The sequence below is a fragment of the Equus caballus genome, chromosome 16 (genome assembly GCF_041296265.1).
Source record: "Equus caballus isolate H_3958 breed thoroughbred chromosome 16, TB-T2T, whole genome shotgun sequence".
Classification (NCBI taxonomy): Eukaryota; Metazoa; Chordata; class Mammalia; order Perissodactyla; family Equidae; genus Equus; species Equus caballus.
In genome coordinates, this window is record NC_091699.1 from 31,902,326 (window position 1) to 31,923,999 (window position 21,674).

General features: G+C 42.3%; 1 protein-coding gene and 1 long non-coding RNA gene across 4 annotated transcripts in view; one reads left to right on the forward strand and one right to left on the reverse strand.

Annotated features, from left to right (window-relative positions):
- The window catches only part of FRMD4B (FERM domain containing 4B), a 308,178-nt gene that overhangs the window by 117,402 nt on the left and 169,102 nt on the right, over positions 1–21,674 (forward strand). The window lies entirely within an intron of this gene.
- LOC138918213 (uncharacterized) lies at positions 640–8,047 on the reverse strand. The gene is made up of 3 exons (XR_011427252.1): positions 7,843–8,047; positions 1,923–2,128; positions 640–1,585 (listed from the first exon to the last, which is right to left on the reverse strand). It is a non-coding gene; the product is annotated as an uncharacterized lncRNA (long non-coding RNA).

The following is a 21,674-nucleotide window of genomic DNA, read 5'->3' on the forward strand; positions in this document are numbered from 1 at the left end:
GGAAAATGGACTTTGTTGTTGGCATTCTCTCAAGGATGCTCTGACTGCCCTCCATCCACTGCCGCCCAGGTCCTCCTCCCCATCCCTGCTGCCCAGAGCCCCAACTTGAGCATCTGACACAGTAAAACTTAAATGACTGGAGAGGCACATGTCAAGTTTTCTTTTTTCAAGGTATGCTTTTTGGTGAGGAAGGTTGGCCCTGAGCTAACATCTGTTGCCAATTTTCCTGTTTTGGTTTTTTTTTTCTCTCCCCAAAGCCCTAGTACATAGTTGTATATCCTACTTGTAAGTCCTTCTAGTTCTTCTACGTGGGAGACCGCCACAGCATGGCTTGATGAGCGGTGCATAGGTCCGCACCCAGAATCTGAACTGGTGAACCCTGGGCTGCTGAAGTGGAGCACGGAAACTTAACCACCACACCACGGGGCCAGCCCCTAATGTCAAGTTCTGAATCTCAGGTAACTTGAGTAAGTTCCTGATTAGGAAGATATGAATGCCTCGTAAGCTTGCACTGCATTATATAACAGCCATTGTGCTTAAACTGAATCTCAGCCACAGGAATTTTGAGCAAGGGGCTATGTTACTTCTCTGGCTTACTTCAGGCAGTCTGCATTCCACCCTTATCTCCTCCACCTCCCACTTCTGCCTACTTTGGTTCCCCTGTGCTCTCTCTAACTTTTGGGTTATCAGAAAAACATGCGTCAATAAAATAATATCAGCCTTCTGAAAGTTGGCCAATCTGCCACACAGTCTAACTCCAATGACAAACTCTTCTACCTTCCAGGTGTGCTTTTCCTGTGACATCAGTGTCCTCTGTTTCTCTTTCCATTGTTCTAATTCAAAAGGTCTTTTGAATCTGCATTTCAGTGCAGTGTGCAGTTAGCCTGGGTTTTGAAACCTGGCTCCACCACCCGCTGGCTAGAAAGCCTTGCGTAATTTTCTTAACCCTCTACTGCCTCATCGGAAAAAAAAAATGGGGATAATCAAAGTACCCGCCTCCTAGGGATGTTGAACACATGAGTACATTAGTAGGTGAAAAGTGCTTAAAGTAGTGCCCGGCACGTGGTGAGCAGTCAGTAAATGTTAGCCATTATTGTTGTCCTCTAGAGGGAAGTGAGATTTCTAGCTACATCAGCAAGTGAGTAATATTCCTGCTGTGTTCTGAGCACTCAGCCACTTGTTTCTGCAACTCGGCTTAAAGACAATCAAATTTAAAAATCACTCAGTCAGGGGTTTGTTCGGAATTGTTCAAAAGCATGGCCCTCAGAAATTTTTCACTTTAAGAAGAGTGTGGTGAGACTAAGATTTGAAACTAGTGTGTCATTAACCAGAATTCCACTGTGAATTCTATTTCAACCGCGTCCCCAGGATATTGTCCAGGCTATTGTGAATGACTCGCTACTTGATGTGATGGACTTCTTCAAGGCTCCGCAGAAAGGAACGGAGGGTCGGCTTTGGAACTGAAGACCTTGCTCAGTAGGCAAATATTTTTGTGACGGCAACGAGACAGAACATTTCTAACTCCTCATGCTTCTGACAAAGAGATTTTCCTTGCCGAGGGATTGGGCCCTGCGTGATTCATATCCTGTGGGATGAAAAATAGAATTCAGAAACCCAATGCTGTCGACTCCTCCCTCTCCATCCTGGGTTTGAATGGTGTTGCTTAGGCGCATTTATCATCATCCACATGTATCTCGCTTCAGACTGAGGTGGGGTGCTCAGTTGTACTTTCTGTGAGTTGAGTCACATTTGTAAGTACTCTCAAGGCAAAGAGAACTTAAAGGAGTCCTAAGTTAAGCCTTCTCAAATCTAAAGAAGCAACTCAGAATTTAAGCATGGCTTGCATACTGGTGACTAACAGTTTGAATACCATGTGAATGAGTAGCCACCATATAGGAAATGGGGATGGTTTATATACAAACCTGGAATAACTTGTTCTGGTGTGCTTTGTTTTAAAATCAGAGTTCTGGCGCTACTGAGCCATCATTTCCACTTGTCAACACTCAGAGCTAAATGGCAGTATCCCCTTTCGATTGGGCATACCATCTTCAGTCTTTCATAGAAGTACACAGCCCACAGGACTCATAGTTTTCACCTGGCTCACCCTCCTCGGTTCGCAGCCCCTGTTCTGTAGGCCAAGTACAGATTTTGAAATATTAGATTTGTATAAAGTAGAATTTTCTATTACAATAAAAAAATATTGTTTCCTTTTTTCTTTGTTCCACAACCTTTCTCTTATTTACTCTTCATTAAAAGAGAATGCTATGCCTTCTGGGTAAATTGTCACACTATTTCCATTCTTCTCAGTGGCTAGTCCTGGGTCATACTTACTTCCTGTGTCATCAGAGGACATCAGTTTGACAGTCCACCCCTAAGTGGAGTACTTATCCAGAAACAGCCTGTACACACACTGCGTACACTCCCATACGCTTGCACTCACGTACACGTTCACACACTCACACACTCATATGCTCACACATTCACTCTTTTGCACAGGAATGCCAGTAAGATGTGCAGACTTATCAGAATTTCAGGGCTGATATAGGACCTGCTTTTGGAACTTGAAGTTAGTCAGACTTGGTTGATGGCAAGTCACTCCAAAAGGAATGTCAGGACAGAGAGGAACAGTCAGGAGCAAGAGATGGGCTCAGAGAGGAGGTGGGAAGCTGCCAGAGGTAAGCTTTATCCTTTGTCCTTTTGCTGTATAACCTGAGGGCAGCAAGCCAGGGTCTGTTCTGTGTACTAGTAAATCTCATTTGTTGTCAGGAAATCTGACCCATTTGAGGAAAGGGTAGAGTTCTTGTTGGCATTGCTGGAGGATCTGGGGATCCTGGAGGTAGAAGAACCCATATGAGCAATAGAAATCCCAGTTTGAACTGGCTTAAACAGTAAGGGGTGTTTATTGGCTTATGTAACCGAGAAAGCCAAAGAGTTCTAATTTCAGGTGAGGCTTGATCAAGAGGCAGGCACCATTCTCTGAATTCTCTCTGTTCTGCCCTCCCCACACATGGACTTCATCATCATATTTTCTTCCTTTATAGTAGTGAGACTGGCAGTAGCAGTTTAATCCTCACATCTGTCCCTTACATTTACAGAGAAGAGAGGGCACTTTTATCCCCAAATTCCAAGCAATAGTCCTGAGAGTCCCTCTAATGGACTGGCTTATGTCCCAGGTCCACCATACTAATTGGTTTGTGCTAATTAGGTCATCACATGGGTTGTGTGTGGGTGGATAATGTCTAAAAATTGCATTTTCACACCAAGTAGGAGGATGGATGTTGGTGGCCACGGTGCCACCCAGCCAAACCCTTTGCTGTCTAAAGGGCATCAGGCAGTAGCTCTTTATGTTCCTCATACCTTATGGGGACAGATGGATGACACACTAATAACCCTGCTCCCGAATCGTTATAACCTTTGTGCAGTAGACACAGAGAAACGGAGCTGTGCCTAAGAATCTCCCTGGTTTGTTTCCTTTTTTACAAATTATTTGGAATCTCTCCTCAGCCCAGGAGATTTGCCTCTTCGCATGAAGGAGAGAAGTTCAAGCATCTAATTCCAGGAGAATGATTAAGCCAGAATTTGCTAGTAACCTACTCCTTCTTCCTTTTGTGGCCCCTGCTTTACAAAGAAGTGCTGAACCAAGTGATAGCCAGTGTCCTGCTGAGCCAGTCTGAGTGGCAGAGCAATAGACACTACTGTGCTGAAAACCCGCTATGAGCCGGAGACTGTCCCTGTAGACGCGGTACATATATTCCTCATTAACAACCTTAGGAAGGAGGTAGTTATCGCTCTGTTTTACAGATGACAAACCAGACCTTAGAGGGGTTAAATAATTCTTCCAAGACTATAGGGTGGGTAGGGCAGAGCTGGGATTTTTACCCCAGGATGGGCAGAATCTGGCTTCAGCCCTGAGCTTCTCCTCGACCTCTCTCTCTGTATAAACACACTCTGAGAGTCGGCCCTCGGGTGGAACTTGGGGCCAAGCTCTCCAGTCTTCCCCTCCTTGCTTGAAATTCTCCTCACCCGTGGCCATCCTTGCTCCAAGAGTGGCCCTGTCCCTGTGCCAGAATCCACACGGTGTCTCCAAATGCTGGTGGCCTCCATCTCAGGAGAGCTGTCTTGTTTACTGCCCCAAGCAGACCTACGCTGTCCAACCAGTGCTTTCAGCCCTGACTCTTTTCTCATTTCATTTCCCCATTTTACAGCATTTTCCGTTCAAAATGTTCATGCCCCAGGTCCTCCTTCACCATAGCCGTGCAATCAATTAGCTAATATGTTCCCCAAAGCTGGTGGGTTTTTGTATTAAATGTCCCATGGAGACAGGTTTACTTTTCAACCAGGGCGTTCTGGAGAAAGTGTCTTGCTCACTAGGTGGAAATTTCAGACTAGCAAGATGATGCCTTGGGGGGCATTTGCCTCTTGAACCACACTGGTGAGGCAGCGGTCTTTTGCTTGCACATGGGCGAGTCCATGTTTGCATTACTGACTGTTAATTGAAAGGAATGTTTTATGTTCCAGAAATGCAAGGTTCTCCATTACTTCAAGGGGAACTTTCCAGGTTTGCTCCTGAATTCCTTTCCAGATACAAATTTCTTCCTAATTTTACTTTCCCATTTCACCTGTGCATTTTCTCCTACCCATATCACTCATAATCTTGATCAGGGGTCAGCAGGCCATGGCTTGTTTTTGTAAGTAAAGTTTTATTGGCACACAGCCATGCCCATTGATGTATGTATTGTCTCTAGCACTTTCCCACTACAACAGCAGAGTTGAGTAGTCACAATTGAGACCTGTATGTCCTGCAAAGCCTAAAATATTTCCTGTCTGGCCCTTTAAAAAAATGTGCTGACCCTGAACTGGGTCATACATACTCTTCTATAACCCCCTAACTCCTTTTCCCACAACGTGACCAGGAATAAAAACTTCACATAGCCTGGGCTCCCACAAGAAAAGACAAAATCAAATGCCTGATTTTTGAAAAGGTAAAACACAATCTCACCCACAGTCCAGTCTTAAGGAAAGCAAATGGGTGATGCTTCTGCAGCCACTCCCTATTTCTGGGCCCCTAGCAGACATTGCTAATCAATCATAGCCTCTTTCCCACTGAACCTCAGATTCTTTCTTCAAAGCAATGCCTAGGCAGCCACTACCAATCAATCAGAGTTGGCATTTGAGTGGAAAACTGTTTTGCATCCCCAATCCAGTGACCACCATCAGATCAGAGAACCACATAAGACAAAAATCATGTTTAATAAATAATCCTTGAACATCCTTTGGCTCGCCATGTCAGAGACAGACATAGCATCTCTTATTAAGTCCAGAGTTGGAACTTAATCCACTGTTTCTGTTTCTTTGATTAAGTACCAGATGAAGCACTGGGCTTGTGATTAGGGACCATGTTGTATGAAAAATTCCTCCACCTCATTTTAAATAGGAGATTCATTACAGTGTGCAATGCCCACTCTGTGAGAGGCACCCAGGAACTGAGGCCCACTGAGAGTATTCTAGAGTCCCATATCAATGTCATCCTCATTGAGTGGCTTTGTACCTGGAATCACTGACACTATTTATGTTATTTCTTTCTCTCTCATGGCTGACTCTTACCCTCTCTTTTAGCCAGGCTCCAGTTGTGGAATTCATATCAGATAAAAGCACATATACAGTGTTGCCAGCGGCTGGAGTAGAGGCGTCTGTAATACCATATATATGTTATATTTCTTAAACCAAGCTACACTCACCCCGTGTTCTGATTTATTCAAATTTCAGGAAGCCCCCAAAAGACACTCTTTTCAAATGCTGGTGGAGATACTTGCTCAAAAACCTGGCATTAATGATGATAGATAAGAACTGGCTAAAGATAGGCATCCATTAACAGCTGTGGGAACCTGCCCCAAAGGCCATATTTGCTGCCACACAACAGACTGAACTGGCCTACGGAGAAGAGGTGATAGGTGAGTTGCAAATGAGGAGGCGGCATCATTTAGTAGTTTCTGGCTTCTTTTTTCCTCCAGTAGTTGGAGAGGAGGACAGGAAGGAAAGTGAATATTTTACAAAGGAAATGTAGCAAGGCTATTTAAAGGGGCAGCTGGCGGGAGATTATGCCCCTTCTTACTGACTGGGGAGCATCTGAGCCTGTAGGAATGATAACTCTTGACTGGAAGGATCCAGACGCACTGGGACACTTTGGTTGGAGCCTTGCACAGTTGGCATCTTGACAGCAAAGTTATATGCACTGCCGTGAAGTGTCAGCTGGAACCCGCCGCAGGTTTTTCCAAGAGCCATTGTTCATCGAACTTGGAGCTTTAAAAGTTGAGCCAGTGAGAGTGCGAGCGTGCCTTTGGCGAATGAAAAACATTAAGCCAACCTTGGCAAAAGGTTTTAGCATTTGGCATCTTGTGTCTTTCTGTGTTGGATTTATGGAAAGGGAATGAGAAGTGCCCTCCCAGATGGCAATACTGAGGACCTTTTTAATATTGTTTTAAGCTTTTAGATTTATGGGATCCCAAGAAAATTAATATTGTGGTATTATTGATATTCTTTGGGTGAAAAAAGCAATGCATCCCTTCCTGGAACAGGTGGAAGAATTTAATAAGTATTATACCCAAGGTACTGGATAACCAAATCATTGAAAATGCAACAGAATACTATTTGAAATCACATTAATATAAAGGCTGTTACTATTAATATGTTGCATATCCCAGGTTACTCTTACACTAAGAGGGACCAAGTTCAATTTAAATTTTAGTTGGATGGGCTGCCATGGAACTAGAAGGCTCTTTCTGTAGACCAGAAAGCAGATCACCATGGATGGTTTAATTTCTGGCATAAACGAGAGAAGGACTGGGAAATATAGTATTGGAGTAAGCTAGACATCGTGGTGTGTTCCAAAGGAAGAAGGTCATGGTTTAGCAATGATCTTCCCTTAGTTTGGGTGTTGGTTTGCCTCAAAGGCAAGAGACCTTGTAGAGAATGTCTGCTGTTTCCGCTGCCCAGCATCCCTTTACCCTCTTCTTCTGTTAACAGGAACTGCCTTCACCAGGGGAAATGTTCTTTCCACACTTCCAACCAAGTTGTCTGGTAGGGGGCTGCCAATCATGGTAACTTACCCTCCTGGACCCTAGGATGGTTCCTGCTTCTGGTTGAACCAATCACTACTCACACACCCATCCCCTCCACCCTGGCCACAATGCTTATGATAGTCAATCAGCATCCTTTCTTAAGATTTAACTTACTGGAGCTGGCAGGGGAGAGCTCTCTTTCCTTTCTGATTGGTATGTTACAGGGACATGCACCTGGAGTTGCCTTTGTTGTGGTTTTATACCCTGTCAAGATAGCACACCCAAGAGAATGAAAGCACAGTGCAAAGGAGCACACTGGAGAGAATGAATGAACCACACAAAGGAAGCAGTGGTAAGGGCAAGGAGAAAGAAAGAGAAAGTTCTTGGCATCTCCAAGCCCCATTCGACCCTGCCTGTTTCCCAGTTTGGCCACATACGCCCATAAATTCCCTGTTTTGCTTAAATTAGTTAGAATTATGTTTCTATTGTTTGTAAGCAAAGAGCTTTGATAATAAGGACGTTACAACTTCTGTGTAGCTAGCACCCTGCATTTCTCTCCTAAGCTGCTGGGCCGCGTTTCCAACCTCTTTCATTCATGCCTGCTCCAGCAAGCTTTCTTTGAGTGCCTGTGACTGTGCCAGCACTGTGAGAGGCCTTGAGGCTGAGACTATGAGGAAGACAGTCGTGGTCCATGCCCTGTTGGTAGACACGCATGGACATAACAAGACCTCTGCACCCTCTTTCTGTTCCTGTGGCGTTTGGGGTTCTGAACCACCTGACTCACCTTTCCGCATGCCTTGTCCTCCTTTGTTGGTGTCCTTGTTCCCAACTGCTCACATGAACTTGACTTTTTATCTTTCTTGACCTACTTTGTTTGCGCCCAACTCCATCCAGTACCAAGTGCTAAATTCATTGCTCTGCCTTGATTGTTGGCCTCTGGGAACCCCAATGTCTGCTCTGTCTGGTCTCTGAATCTAACCTGTCACTCCCTAAGGCTCAGTTTCATCATCTGTAAAATAGAGGTAATAATAATACCTATACATAGGTCATGGTGGGGATTAAATGCTTAATGGGTAACAAGAAATCAGTATATAATAGCTAAAGTTGTTATCTGATACTTCTAACTCTAATAAACAGGTTTAAATGTAGAATAACATCTTTTTCATCCTTAGTATCAAAGAAAATAGTAGTAGGAAAAGGATCCTCTAGACTAGAAAGCTTCTATATTTTTTATTTTAATTTTTCAGCATTCTATTATTGGGCAGGAATCTCAGGGGGACAAACACATTTGCGCTGAATTTCCTATTTGAATTTTCTTTAAGAGAACCCAGAAGAAAATGCTCCTAGAAATAGATTTGTCTCTGATTCTAGGTAGAAATAAAATGTGCAAAAAGAGACCAGTGTGTCTGTGTGTGTGCATGTGTACATGCACACATGTGTGGAATAGAGAGACAAAAAATTCCTTGCTTCACAAATGGAGTATATTTGAACTTGTAAGGTCAGACCATGTTCTTAAGCCTCTTTTCATTTCAAGCTGATTGCATTAAATGCATATTTGAGATTTCTACACTTCAAAACCTGTCAAACCTGTTTCTCCGCTCTGTGAAGGATCCTGGAACCGTATTTGAATAATGCCTGATAGTTCATAGTCTTGGGGTGAGCAGCAATGGCAAGAATGGGGTCTGCTTCTCTACTTATCTCCCTTCCTCCTTGTTGAAATCCTTGTCACTAAACCCTGTTACTTTGCTAGAAAAGGACCTCTGGCAGAATGCTATGATACATGGCATTCCCTGTTGCATTTACTATTAAATGAATTCCTTAGTTAATGGAAGCAACTGCCCAAGTAGTTAAAAGTGGGATGTGCTAAAGTGCTAAAGTGGGGATGGTGATAATGCTTCTGAGTTGCTGAGGACGTTAGGGTGGGTTGGTGGATGTGAAACCCCCTAAGTCAAGGTCTAACACACAGCTTCTTTTCTTAGGAATATTGAGAAGGAGTAAATCTTCCTTTTCTGAGAAATATCTGTTTGCCCATTTGAGGCCCCTGAATTCACGCTAAACTTCACAGCATCTCTGTGATCTCAGCCATTCATATAAATAAGGTGGTGTGGATCTTACCTAGAAAGGTTTCTGTTTTCATGCAATTATCATCAGGATTGTCTACACATCCAGCTGCTTCTGGCATGTCCTCCTGGATGTTCCACAGATACGCAAGCGCTGTTCCTCTCCTGCATCCTGTAGTTGAACCATTGGTACCATAATCCAGACATTCCAGAGCTGTGTGTGCTTCTTTTAAACAAAATAATCACTTTGGATCTTTTTCAACTGTTCTTTAGCCAGCCATTTCCATACTTGCGTCTCATTGGTTCCTTATCCCTTTTGATTGCTGTATGTCATATACAATATAAATACATATTAAGATGAGTTGTACTAGCTCCTGATGCCAACAATCTTCCACTACCTTCATGTCATAGTGTCTGTAATCTGCGTTGCCTATTTGGATATTAGATGTCCAGGAGGCCTAGGAGTGACTGGGAAATTCACTTGGTACATCTTAAATTTCACAATTGGTTCAATTTAGTCCTACATATATTAATTAATTCCCTACTAAATGTGGAATATTGTGTTAGGCTCTGGGATACAAAGACAAATCAATTATACATCCTGCCTTTGACAAAGCCTCCAGTCTAATGTGAACTGTGTCCTTAAAGATCTTCTAAAGTAACAGAGAAGTCACACGTTACTTGGCTTAATTAATAAGGTAGCATATTATCTCACAGAAATGGGCATCCTGAAGTAGGGCAGCTCCTGTTTGCACACAATACTTGAAGGCTCCATTTTCCCTTTTTGGTGGTTGTTTTGCTTAAACTGAATCTCTGTATTGGCTTCATCCTCCAGCTGGCAGCAAGATGGCTGTGCCAATTCCAGGCAAGCTTTCCCAGAAGCCCCCTCACTAGAGTTTCCCTTAGGTCTTAATAGCCGAGTTTGGATCACATGCCCTTTTCTAAACCAATCATGTGGTGAGGAGAATGGGATTACCATAACTGGTTTAGGCCAATCATTTTTGGGGGAATGGATGCTGGGTAATCGTTCCATGACCACACCAGTTGGACAGACATGAGAAATGAGAAATTCACTATAGTGTGATATGTGCTATGATGGGAGTTGCTATGAGATTCTAGAAGAATTATCTTTACATAAGCTACCATATGTAATCATTTACTGATGAAACTTTTTTTTTTAACTAAGCTAAAAGCTTTTCTGAAGTCTGTATAGATGACAATAACTGTATCCCCTGATGTGTTCCTCTGTGCTTCTTACACTGGGGTAATGCCCTCTCCTCATCAGGGTATTGGGGAGCTTCCTAAGAGATTAGGGGAAAATAAACATGGTGCATCTTCCTGGAACATCATTTACTTATTGTATTTTTAGAAAGAAAATCAAAGATATATTATGAATAAGAATACAAAATCTATGTAAATCTTTAAAATAAAGTAGGTGAATTAAATTTCTGACGGCTAAAATATCTTTGGGACATACGCCTGGCCCTTGATGGTATGCATTCTCTCCCCTTTGCCATGTAGTTTACTTGGATGAAATAGTTGGAGAGGACCAGTCTCCATAAATTTTCAGTATTGTGAAGGAAATTAAATTAATCTGGATGTTCTCCTTTCCACACAAACATATTTCAATAATTGTGGCTTGAAAACAATCTGATGTTTATGGTAGTTGTGCTTTACTGTGTAAATATGATGTTTGCATTTTACATATTTCCATGCTGCATATCTTAAATTATTTAATTCTTTATCCTCTCTAAAACTATATAGTAGCATGTATGGTAAATGCATTCAGAATGGAAATAAAGAATGCCAGTAACTGTTGACATTTTCTCTGCACTCTTATAGTTAATCAGTTAACAGACTTAAGTATTCTGTTTAAAAATAGAAACAGAGAACAAATCCACAAGGCAAAGGAGTTTAAGTCTTCTTATCTTGCTCCTAGCATAACTTGAAGTAACAGAAACAAACTAGTTTCTGAATGTCCCAAAGCACGCTGGAGAGGGGCTTTAGAGAACTAAGCCACTTAGGACAACAAATATGTCTCAGATAATCCCTGCTGCTACTGTCAAGACCTATCTGAATCAGGTCAAATTAAAATTAAGATGATTCAGTTTCAGAGATCTTACACGTCACCTTCTTTCTTAGCACACAGTGTCCCCAACTGTATTAGAAATATCTTGCACTTAAGCTTTTGCCTTCCTGGGTGTCAACCATTTCTCCCGTTGTTGTTCTTTTTCATCTAATGATTGTCTGTAATCCAATACCAGCCTTATGTTTCTCTCCACTTCTTCCTTGGAAAATGCTTCCAGACCTAAGGAGTGGGTTCCAAGCCTCATTATTCTTGGCTCTCAATCAGTTCTAAGCTCTCTCTTAAATTGCACTCAATTTTTTTAAATGAGGAAAGGCTCTCCTTTTGTGGGGCCATGGACAGGTTTTACATTTCTATTGACTCAAATAACAGGATTATTGAGTACCTATGATGAGCCAGGCACTGTGCCATGCAATGGTGCTGCAATGGTGACAAGACAGGCATAGTCCCTGCACTCAAGGAGCTTATGGTCTGGTGGTGAAATCAGGCATTAAGCAGGTAATTGTAAATGTGGTGGAGGTTATGAGAAGGAAAGATCAAGCTGCTGCGATGGGGTGCTCACCTGCTTCAGGGGATCAACATTCAAGCTAAGGCTTGAAAGATAGTGAATTGGGAATTCCCTGGATGAAATTCTGGGGTGGAGAAGAGAGTTCAGGACCAAAGGAAGAGCAAATATGAAGAGCCTGAGGCCAAAGAGTTGGACGCCAAAAGAAGACCAGTATGGCCTTCTGTAATGAGGCAAACGAAACAGAAACATAGACAATTAGCTTAAAAGGTTATTCAGAGAGACAGAGCAGTCCTTGTAGTCAGATCTCATCATTTGAATTATTTACTGCTTTAACCATCATTTTCCCTTAACAAGTAGAAACTTCAACCTGGCTGAATGAATATAGAGTTGTTAGAGTACAAATTAATAGAGTGCCCTAGGATTTCTGTGCGAGCACTTCTCCTTGTGGTCAAGGTCACTAGAGGGAGGGAAATGGCCGTGCCAGACTTCACGTGGGGACACTCATTCTCAGGTTTCTCAGCAGATTCAAATCCTAACACTTTTCGCAGTGGAAGCTGGACCCCACACACCACCACACTCTTTTGATCTGTGGGGGGGCGTGGTGAATAAAGTACCAAATATCTACCCCCTTGGCAATGGGTGCAACCAATTTCCTTTGCTGCTTAAACAATGTATGTGAATTGGGGACTGCTAAGGTGGAAAACAACCCAAAGATCTTTGCACTTAGGATTCTTCCCTTAAGACTCCTTCCAAATATGTTTTTCTTCCTTTAAATCCAATTTACCATGCTACCTTGAATGACTTCTCTAGAAGTACTTGAATTCTGATTATATTGCATGGCCTTTTTCTACTATTTCTTTATTCTTTTTAAATAACTTTTTCGTACATATAGTATATGTTTGGCTAACATAGACTGTCTGTGGAGGGGTCTACAAGAAACAAGGCGTGGTGTAGCCTTTGTGGAGAGGAGAAGAGCAGGGCTGCCACTTACATAGCATTTTCCTGTGGTTTAGATGGAAAACACTCTCCTCAGAGCCATGAGTTATGGCTTATCCAGCAGAGCCCCAGCTAGATTATAACCTCCACTTACTGCCCTAGCCAGATGCCATTGTGCAGTAAACAACTTGAACAATGTTACATAGCAGCTCTGGAAATGAGGAACTAGGGAACACGGATGAGAAGAGAGGCCTGCGTTTGGTTCACTGAATCGCCTTATGTATGATTGCCTGTGCATTTCAAAATTAGAAATTAAAGAGTAATGTGTGCTGATATAGAAAACCAAGAAAAAAAAGCCCCTCCAAAAAGAAATAAAAATCATCCAGTGATCCCAACTCAGAAATCACTATTATCAACACTTTGATATATTTTCCTCTAGCTTTTTTTTCTGTGTGCATTCACTCAGTTTCACAATGGAGTTAATGTTTAGGACTTTTTTCCTGCTTTTATTTTTACTTTGTTTTGTATAATAGGCATTTTTTCCCAGTTGAGAAATTTGAACACGTTTTTCTGAAGATATAAGTACTGCATGCTCATTGTAGAATATTTAGTAAATATAGGTAAAGAGTTATGTTCTATTTTTTTTATCTTGTTTTTCGGTAATGGCTTTGTCGAGATATAGTTCACATACCATAAAGCTCACCTGTTTACAGTGTACAATTCAATGGCTTTCAGTATATTTATAGGCTGTGCAGCCATCACTATAATCTAACTTTAGAACACTTTCATTGTCTTAAAAAGAAACCCTATACCCATTAGCAGTCAATCCCCACTTGCCCCTAGCCTCCCTCCAAACTCCCTCAGCCCTAGGCAATCACTAATCTACTTTCTGTCTCTATAGATTTGCCTAATCTGGACATTTTATATAAATGGAATCATAAAATATGTGGTCTTCTACAACTGGCTTCTTTCACTTAGCATAGTATTTTTGAGATTCATCCATGTTGTAGCACATGTCAGTACTTCATTCTTTTTTATGGCTGAATAATATTCCAATTTATAGCTATACCACATGTTGTGTATCCACTCATCAAGTGACATTTGAATTGTTTCCATTTTTTGGCTCTTATGAATAATGCTGCTATGAACATTCAGCATTCAACTTTTTGTGTGAATATATATTTTCAATTCTCTTGGGTATATACCTCATTCCATTTTATTGCTAAATAATATTACATTATATGGATATACCAGTTTTTTTTTCGTCTATTCATCAGCTGATAGACATGTGGGTTGTTTACACCATTTGATTATTATGAACAGTGTTGCTTTGAACATTCGTGTACAACATTCATGTAAAAAGATTTTTGTAACACATTTTTTTCTCTTCTTTTGGGTATAGACCTAGGAATGGTATTGTTGAGCTATATTGTAATTCTATGTTTAACCTTTTGAGAAATCACCAGTCTTCCACAGTGGCTCCACTATTTTACCTCCACACCAGCAATGTGTGAGGGGTGCAATTTCTCCACATTCTTGCTTACTCTTGCTATTGTCCATCTTTTCGACTGTAGCCATTCTAGAGGGTATGAACTCGTGTATCATTGTGTTTTTGATGTGCATTTCCCTTAAGATTAATTATGTTGAACATCTTTTCATGTGCTTACTAAGCATTCATATGTCTGCTTTAACGAAATGGCTACTCAAATCCTTTGCCCATTTTTAAGTTGGATTATTTGTCTTTTTATGGTTGATTTGTAGCTCTTTGTACATTCTGGATATCAGTTCCTTATCAGATATAAGATTTACAAACATTTTCTCCCAGCCAGTGGCTTGTTTTTTCACTTTCGTGATGTCTAACTTTAGAACACGAAAGTTTTTAATTTTGATGAAGTCCAATTCATCTATTTTTTCTATTGTTATTTATTCTTTTCATGGCATATCTAAGAAACCCCTGCCTAATCCAATGTCAAAAAGATATACAATTATGTTTTCTTCTAAGAATTTTGTAATTTAGCTCTTACTTTTAGTTCTTTGATCTATATTGAATTAATTTTTGTAAATGGTGTGAGGTAGGGGTTCAAGTTCATTCTTTTGCATGTGACTATCCAGTTGTCCCAGAACCATTTGCTGAAAAGACTATGCTTTGCCATTGAATAGTGTGGGCGCTCATATCAAAAATCAGTTGACCACAGGGGCTGGCCTGGTAGTGTAGTGGTTAAGTTTGCGTGCTCTGCTTTGGTGGCCCAGGGTTCATGGATTCAGATTCCAGGCACAGATCTACATACCGCTCATCAAGCCGTGCTATGGTGGCATCCCTCATACAAAATAGAGGAAGGTTAGCACAGATGTTAGCTCAGGGATGATCTTCCTCACAAATAAATAAATAAATTCTTTAAAAAAGTAAAAATCAGTTGACCATAAACATGGGGCTTATTTCTGGACTCTTGATTTTATTCCATTGATCTAAATGTCTATCCTTATGCCAGTACCACATTGTCTTGATTACTGTAGCTTTGTAGTAAGTTTGAAATGTGATCTATTGAAAGTAACAAAACATCCATCTAAAAGCAGCTTAAATTACGTAAAACCATTTATTATTTACATCTTCTTACAAGTCATCTGAAAGTAGGCTGCTCCCGAGTTGGTTTGACATCTAAACAATTCATTAAGGACCCAGGCTTTTACCATCCTCTTTTCTACTATCTTTGCTCTCAATACATGTCCTCTTCATCACAAAATGGCTGCTGTACCTCAGTGCGTGGCGTCTTCATACAACAGTTTCCTAAGCAAGAAGCAAGGGATGTGCTGACAAAATTCTTAGGCTGTTCCAGCTCTTCAAAGAGGGAAATTTTCCAGAACTGTTTAGAAAGCTTCATTTCATATCTTCTTGCCGGAATGGGGTGTCATGCCTTCCGTTACATCAATCATAGTTCATCCCAGGGGCATGACAAATGGCCACCCACAAAATCAGAGTCTCTGAAAAAGGGGTAAATGGCTGATGGATAGACAACCAACACTATGTGCCAAAATACATAAACATGCAAAAAATAAACCAAAATTATCTTTAAGCCCACCAGATTGAGACAATAATGAAAACTTTTTAGGGTGAGGAGGTCTGCCTTAAATTTCTTTAGTGCCAGCTCCTTCAGAAGCGAAACCCCTGTTTTCTTCCTCTGTTAATGACTCAAGACCAGATCGTGTACAGTAGTTCTTTGCTTCGTTCCTCTCAAATACTGCCTGGTGCTCTCTGAACTCTTGGTCCGAAGAATACACAACTGCTTTCTCAACTTTATAAAATAGCCGTAGGCCTTGAGGCCGGTAGCATGCTGCTTTTGGCTTCTTTATCTTCTTGTAGACTGTCCATTTTGTAGTTGAGAACAACATGTCGCTACTGTCAACTTTAAGTTAATTTTAGGGTAGCAAGACACAAGAAATACTTTTATGTCCCTGTTTTTTGGATACTAGACTTTGCTTTTATTTTGCACTTGCTGCTAAGGGCCAAATAGTTGAAATTCCTAGCAATAATCCTACCAAATCAGTCTGTATTTTTTAGTAATAATGGGAAAATGATCTGTTTTTATAACCTATTGCCCATATTTGTTTGATGACTAGAACATACCTGGCCTTCAGAGTTTTTACTACTTTGCAAGCCACTGATCCTGGCCGATTTCTGTTTTTCATTTTACTGCAATTATCTGCACATAGATAGTATGATTGATCTTTGGAGAGGCAAGATTTTTCATGTATCTTTTTTCTTTCTTCTACCACTTATTATACAGGAGGGAAGGCTCATTGGGTTTCAAATAACTACTCTCTTATCTTCCCCCAAAATATTTAGTGACTTTTCGTCATAGATTTTCTTTTTTTTCTCATGGTTGTTTTATTCTTATTTAAATTGGGTAAACCCAAAACGTAGGCATTTTGTCACATTCGGTTCCTGGAGGAACAAATAAGTCCTAGAGCCATCTATACCCTATCAATTTTTGTATGAGGCCAAAGCAAATGATAAATAAATAAATACAAAAGAAATTGTCGTTTTGTCTTTTAATTAAAGTAGAAGGACTGAAAAATTAGCAGCTACACCATTTCAGACGCTGGTAAATGCTTTTTCCACTGATCTTCAGCAAATCACCTTGCTTTTCTACGCCTCAGTTTCTTTACCCGTGAATTGGGGCCAGCAATGCCTTGCTCCATTTGGCCTTGGGAGAATATTCTGAGAATCAACTGACGCTACATGTGGAGCTGCCGTTATTTATTTAGGAAAAATGGGTGTTATATAGACCAATTTATTACTATTTTATTCTTGTCTTGGTTGGTGTGCATATAAATTAAGTGTAAATGAAAGGTGACAAATTTTCGGGGTGGGAGGTAAATCACAAGATTGATACTATTTCTTCTTTCAGGAAGAAGGTCAGCCCTTTCCCTCTGATCTACGTGGGCTTCCTTGGAGCCGTCATCCCGTTCAAGTGCTTTCACATCTACACAGATGACTTGTAAAACTAGACCGGCAAGACTTTCCAATATCTGCTCAGTGGATAAACTAGTAAAAATGGATCCAGTGGAGAGTCTAATGTGCTGCTCCCTTTTTTATACTTTACACGATAAAGAGAGCAGCCCTCCTTTTTCCTTTGAGCAAGGAGAATTTGATTTAATAAAATAACAGAGATTTTTGAGGATGATGGGAAGCTTTTGTTTTGTTTTCTTTCTTTTTTTTATTTTCTCCTAGGAGTAGGATGAGTTTGCCAAACAATGGAAGCTGGAGAGATGCCTCAGGGCTGGATATTATTTAGTGTGTAGTGTTTTTAGCCCTTTATGATGTTCAAGGTCTTGAAGGCAGCTGTACAACTTAACCAACCTGCTAGTCAGCCGGGCTCCGGGTGATAATGGCTGGTCCCCTCCCCTGCAGGATTCCACTGCTTCTGCCTGCTCCCCTCCAGCTCCTCCTGCTTGAGGCCAAGACTGAAGGAGGCTCCTCCCTCGCTCAGCCAAAGGGAAAGAGGAGAGAAAGCAGGGGAGGAGGGAGGAGCATGACCACCTAGCCTCTGGCGCTAGAGGGATTGAAGCAGAACTTGTCTCTCCCCAAGCCCTCTTGCCTCCTCCCTAGGGCGGATGTAACAGAGGGGAGGGGCATGCCGGCCCCCTGAGTGAGGAGCCTGCCTCTGCACAGCTGCTCAGCCCTCTCAGAGGCCGCAAGAGATGCTTGCTTTAAAGGGCCCGCCAAACTCACCCCATTCTGTGTGTTAAGGCCCAGTGGTCCCAGAGGGTGGAGAACTGTGTTGACTCCTTCATCCTCTGTAGACATTCCTACAACCCTACCTCAGGCCCTTTCTTCTCACCCCTAGAACTCTGCGGCTGCCTCCCAGCTGGGCTCCCCTGGCCCCCTACCTCTCAAGCATCCCCTCTTGCCCTTTTCCTTCAAGTTCCACAAATACGGGATCCCTCTTGCCATGCAGTTCTTACAGCTCTGTGTCGTGTCCCCCCATCCCTCCCCTTCAGGTCTCGCTGCACTGTCTTGTCCTGAGGGAGGCATCCCCAGCCCTGCCCCCACATCCGACATTACATGTCTCTGTTACGTAACAAGTGGCAGTGCCTGCTCCTTTATGTTACTTGTTCAAAGGTCTGCCTTCCCCCTCTAAGACCCACTTAGACAGAGATCATCTCTGTTTTGTCACAGTGCATTCTGCACACTTCGTTCCCTGCCTGACACATCGTGCAAACTCAATACATAATTTTTTAATGAACAAGAGTATGTATTTTGGGAATGGATGAACTTCTTTCTGTATTCACTGTTGAGACAAATAGTCATTCATTTGTCAGTTCAGTAAACGTTTATTGATTGCCTGCCCTGTGCCAGCCACTAGGGAAACAAATATGAATAAGACCCTTTCCCTACTTCCACCAGTTTCTGAAGGGGGGTAGCTACCACCCCACCGAGGGGCATTCAGAAGTGTGTGGAGGTGCTGTTTGTTGTTGCTGTCATAATGATTAGGGACACTACTGGCATGTAGTGGGCAGAGCCCAAGGTCACCTAACATTTTCCAAAGCATGGGGTACTTCTGCACAAGGAGGGACCATCCAGCTACCCCACCTCCACCTCACCCACAGGCTCTCCTCACAAAGCTTACAGTTTAACCGAGAGAATTAGACCGAAAGGGGAGACCTCTTGTCCTGTGTGCAACGAGAGACTTGCAGCAGTGCATGGCCCACCGGAGGCATCGGCATTCCACCTTGGGGTCACTTGGGGAGAATTTTTTTTAATGTGCCCAAAAAAGGCTTTGTCCCTACTAAAGAGCCTCTAATTTAAATGAAATGATAAAACCAAAAGTTAAAGTGTCAAAATATAAATAGCTTATGATGAAAATTACTATGCCTCGGTTTTAGGATAAATATCAAAAAAAACCCAAAAAGGTAAATGGAAATAATAGGAAATGGCATTCCAGTTCTTTCTCAAAAGGCTTTCAGTTCATTACAGCTCTTTGTGAGTGCGGGAAAACCATGACAGAGTGATTGTTGCATTTCTTCCCCAATCTGCCTTTTGGGGAGAAAAGTATCAAGAGGGGAGAATGTTTCCCCACAACAAAAGTCACGAGAGAGGAGGAGCAGAGTATAGTGTTTGACTAGAGCAGGGTTCCTCAGGCTCCGCACCACTGACATTTGGGGCAAGCGAGCTCCTTGTTGTGGGTGCTGACCTGTGCACTGCAGGATGTTGAGCAGCATCCCGGGCCTCTACACACTAGGTGCCAGTAGCACCGTCCAGTTGTGACAACCAAAAATGTCTCCAGACATTGCCAGATGTCTTGGAAGGGAGGTGCAGAATTGCGCCTGATTGAGAGCCCTTGAACTAGACCTTGTTTTCATCCCCCTCGAGCCCTATGTCAGATGTTCATGCGCTGTCAGAATTTAGCCACACTGGTTTTTCAGGTGTGTAGAGAGTACAGTTTAAAAATGCCCATAGGTGTTAGGTGGACTCCGTCTTTTTTTTTTCTTTTCTTTTCTTTTTTTTTGAGGAAGATTGGCCCTGCGTTAACATCTGCCCCCAGTCCTCCTCTTGTTGCTGAGGAAGTTTGCCCCTGAGCTAACATTTGTGCCCATCATCCTCTGTCGGATGCCTGCCACAGTATGGCTTGATAAATGGTGCTAGGTCCACACTGGGATCTGAAGTAGCAAACCCCGGGCTGCTGAAGCAGAGTGTACAAACTTAACTGCTGCACCACCAGGCCAGCCCCTGGACTCTGTCTTTTTAATGGGCAGAGGGGACCACTGGAAGCTGCTGTGTTCCCAACTGGCTGCCGCTTTCTAGAGACAGGGGTTGGCATTTTGTGCTGTTTTCTCAGCACTGTGCTCTTCTTCCTGCTGCTTGCTCAAAGGAGAACCTGCAGGAGCCCCAGGGATAATGACAATTTCTCTTTTACGTCTGTAGCAGAACTCCCAGGTCTATGAGTAATGCTGTCACCTGAAGCATCTTTTTAAGCCTCCAGAGAGAGCTGCAGGAAATTACAGTGTGTTGCAGAGAACTTTCATGCCGGAGAGGAAAGAAAACCCTCTTCTTACATTAAAAAAAAGAAGCAGCAAGATAATTTTGAAGCTAGCTTGATTTAGCTCCCTTTCCATAGGAAATTTTAGACCAGCTTCAAGGGTGTGTGTCTGGGATCTGGTTTGTCCCCTGTGGCTAGTCCATTTTAAGGATGCCACTCATGGGTCTCTCTTTTCTCCACTGCCACACATCTGGGTTCAGTTGCCTCCCACTGTCAGTCCCTGGTGTGGAGGAACTTGCACTTCCTTCCCTCTCAAATCCCACTGTCCTAGCACTTCGAACTTCTCCTGCAGGAGAGAAAGCTGTTCGGATAAGAAGCAGCATCAGTGTTTGCATTGGTAGGAACAAGATGTCTTTTCCTGTCTGGCATCCAGCTTTGAGCGTACACTTCTCTGAGTCCCCAGGAAAGGCTGGCCATGGTGGGGAAGGTAGAGCTTTGAAAAGCTTTTTGGGAACTTGTGCTTTTGTGAGAGTCGCAGAACTGCTCCCTGAAAACAAGCCACCGCCAACTTTAACCTCCAACACACGGAAAAAGATAGGAAAGCAGATATAGATAAATAGTTGAAATTTTTAAAAAACACATTTTACTTACACTGTTTTATCTGACTACAAAAAAATGGAAACAAATCCTGATTTGGGTGGTGGTGGTAGTTTTTCTTTGGGTCCTTACTCTTTGCCAGCCTCTACACTAAATTCTTTATATGGGATATTTTACTCAACCTTCCCCAAAACCCTATGCAGTGGATTCTGATATTATCCCCATTTTTTAGAAGAGGACGTTAGGCTTTGTGGGTTTAAGGAGCTTGTACAAGGGGCCACAGGTCTTAAGGAGCAGGGGTTTGAGTCAAGTGTGTGTCTCTTAGGAGACGCAGGTCCTAACTCCCACACCCTACAACAGGAGTGCTCCAACTTCACCTGGAGTCAGAATGCCTTGAGGCCACGTGAGAAGTCAGATCACTGACCTCACCCCATCGTTTCTGATTCTGGAGCCGGCCCAAGAACTCGCATCTCTGACAAGTTCCCAGGTGATGTGATGCTGCTGGTTCAGGGCCCACACTTTGAGAACCCCCATTATCCCACATTTCCTTTTCTAGAAAATAGTGTAAGAATCGACTTTGGAAACCTTGAATGAAAATGCCTGAGGTTGGAATTGACCACTGACTTTGGACCTATGCACAGATAGGTAACAGCCATGGTATTTCTAGAGCATCTCTTCTGAGAGGATGGTGTCATGAGACGGAGATAATTGACCTGTTGTAGATTTTATTCTGGTATTCCCTTGGCTGCCTGACATTTCCGAGAACACAGTCGCACTGCATTGTTAAAAAATAAATGTACCACCACCATTTACTCATACTAATAGGCCATTTTTGAAGTTCAGTAGTTTTCCATTAGAATGATGACATTTCTTTTTCAAACTATACTTAGTTCATTTTCTTTTGATTCAGTAAGACCCAATATATTCTGATTTTGTATAAACACTGTGACC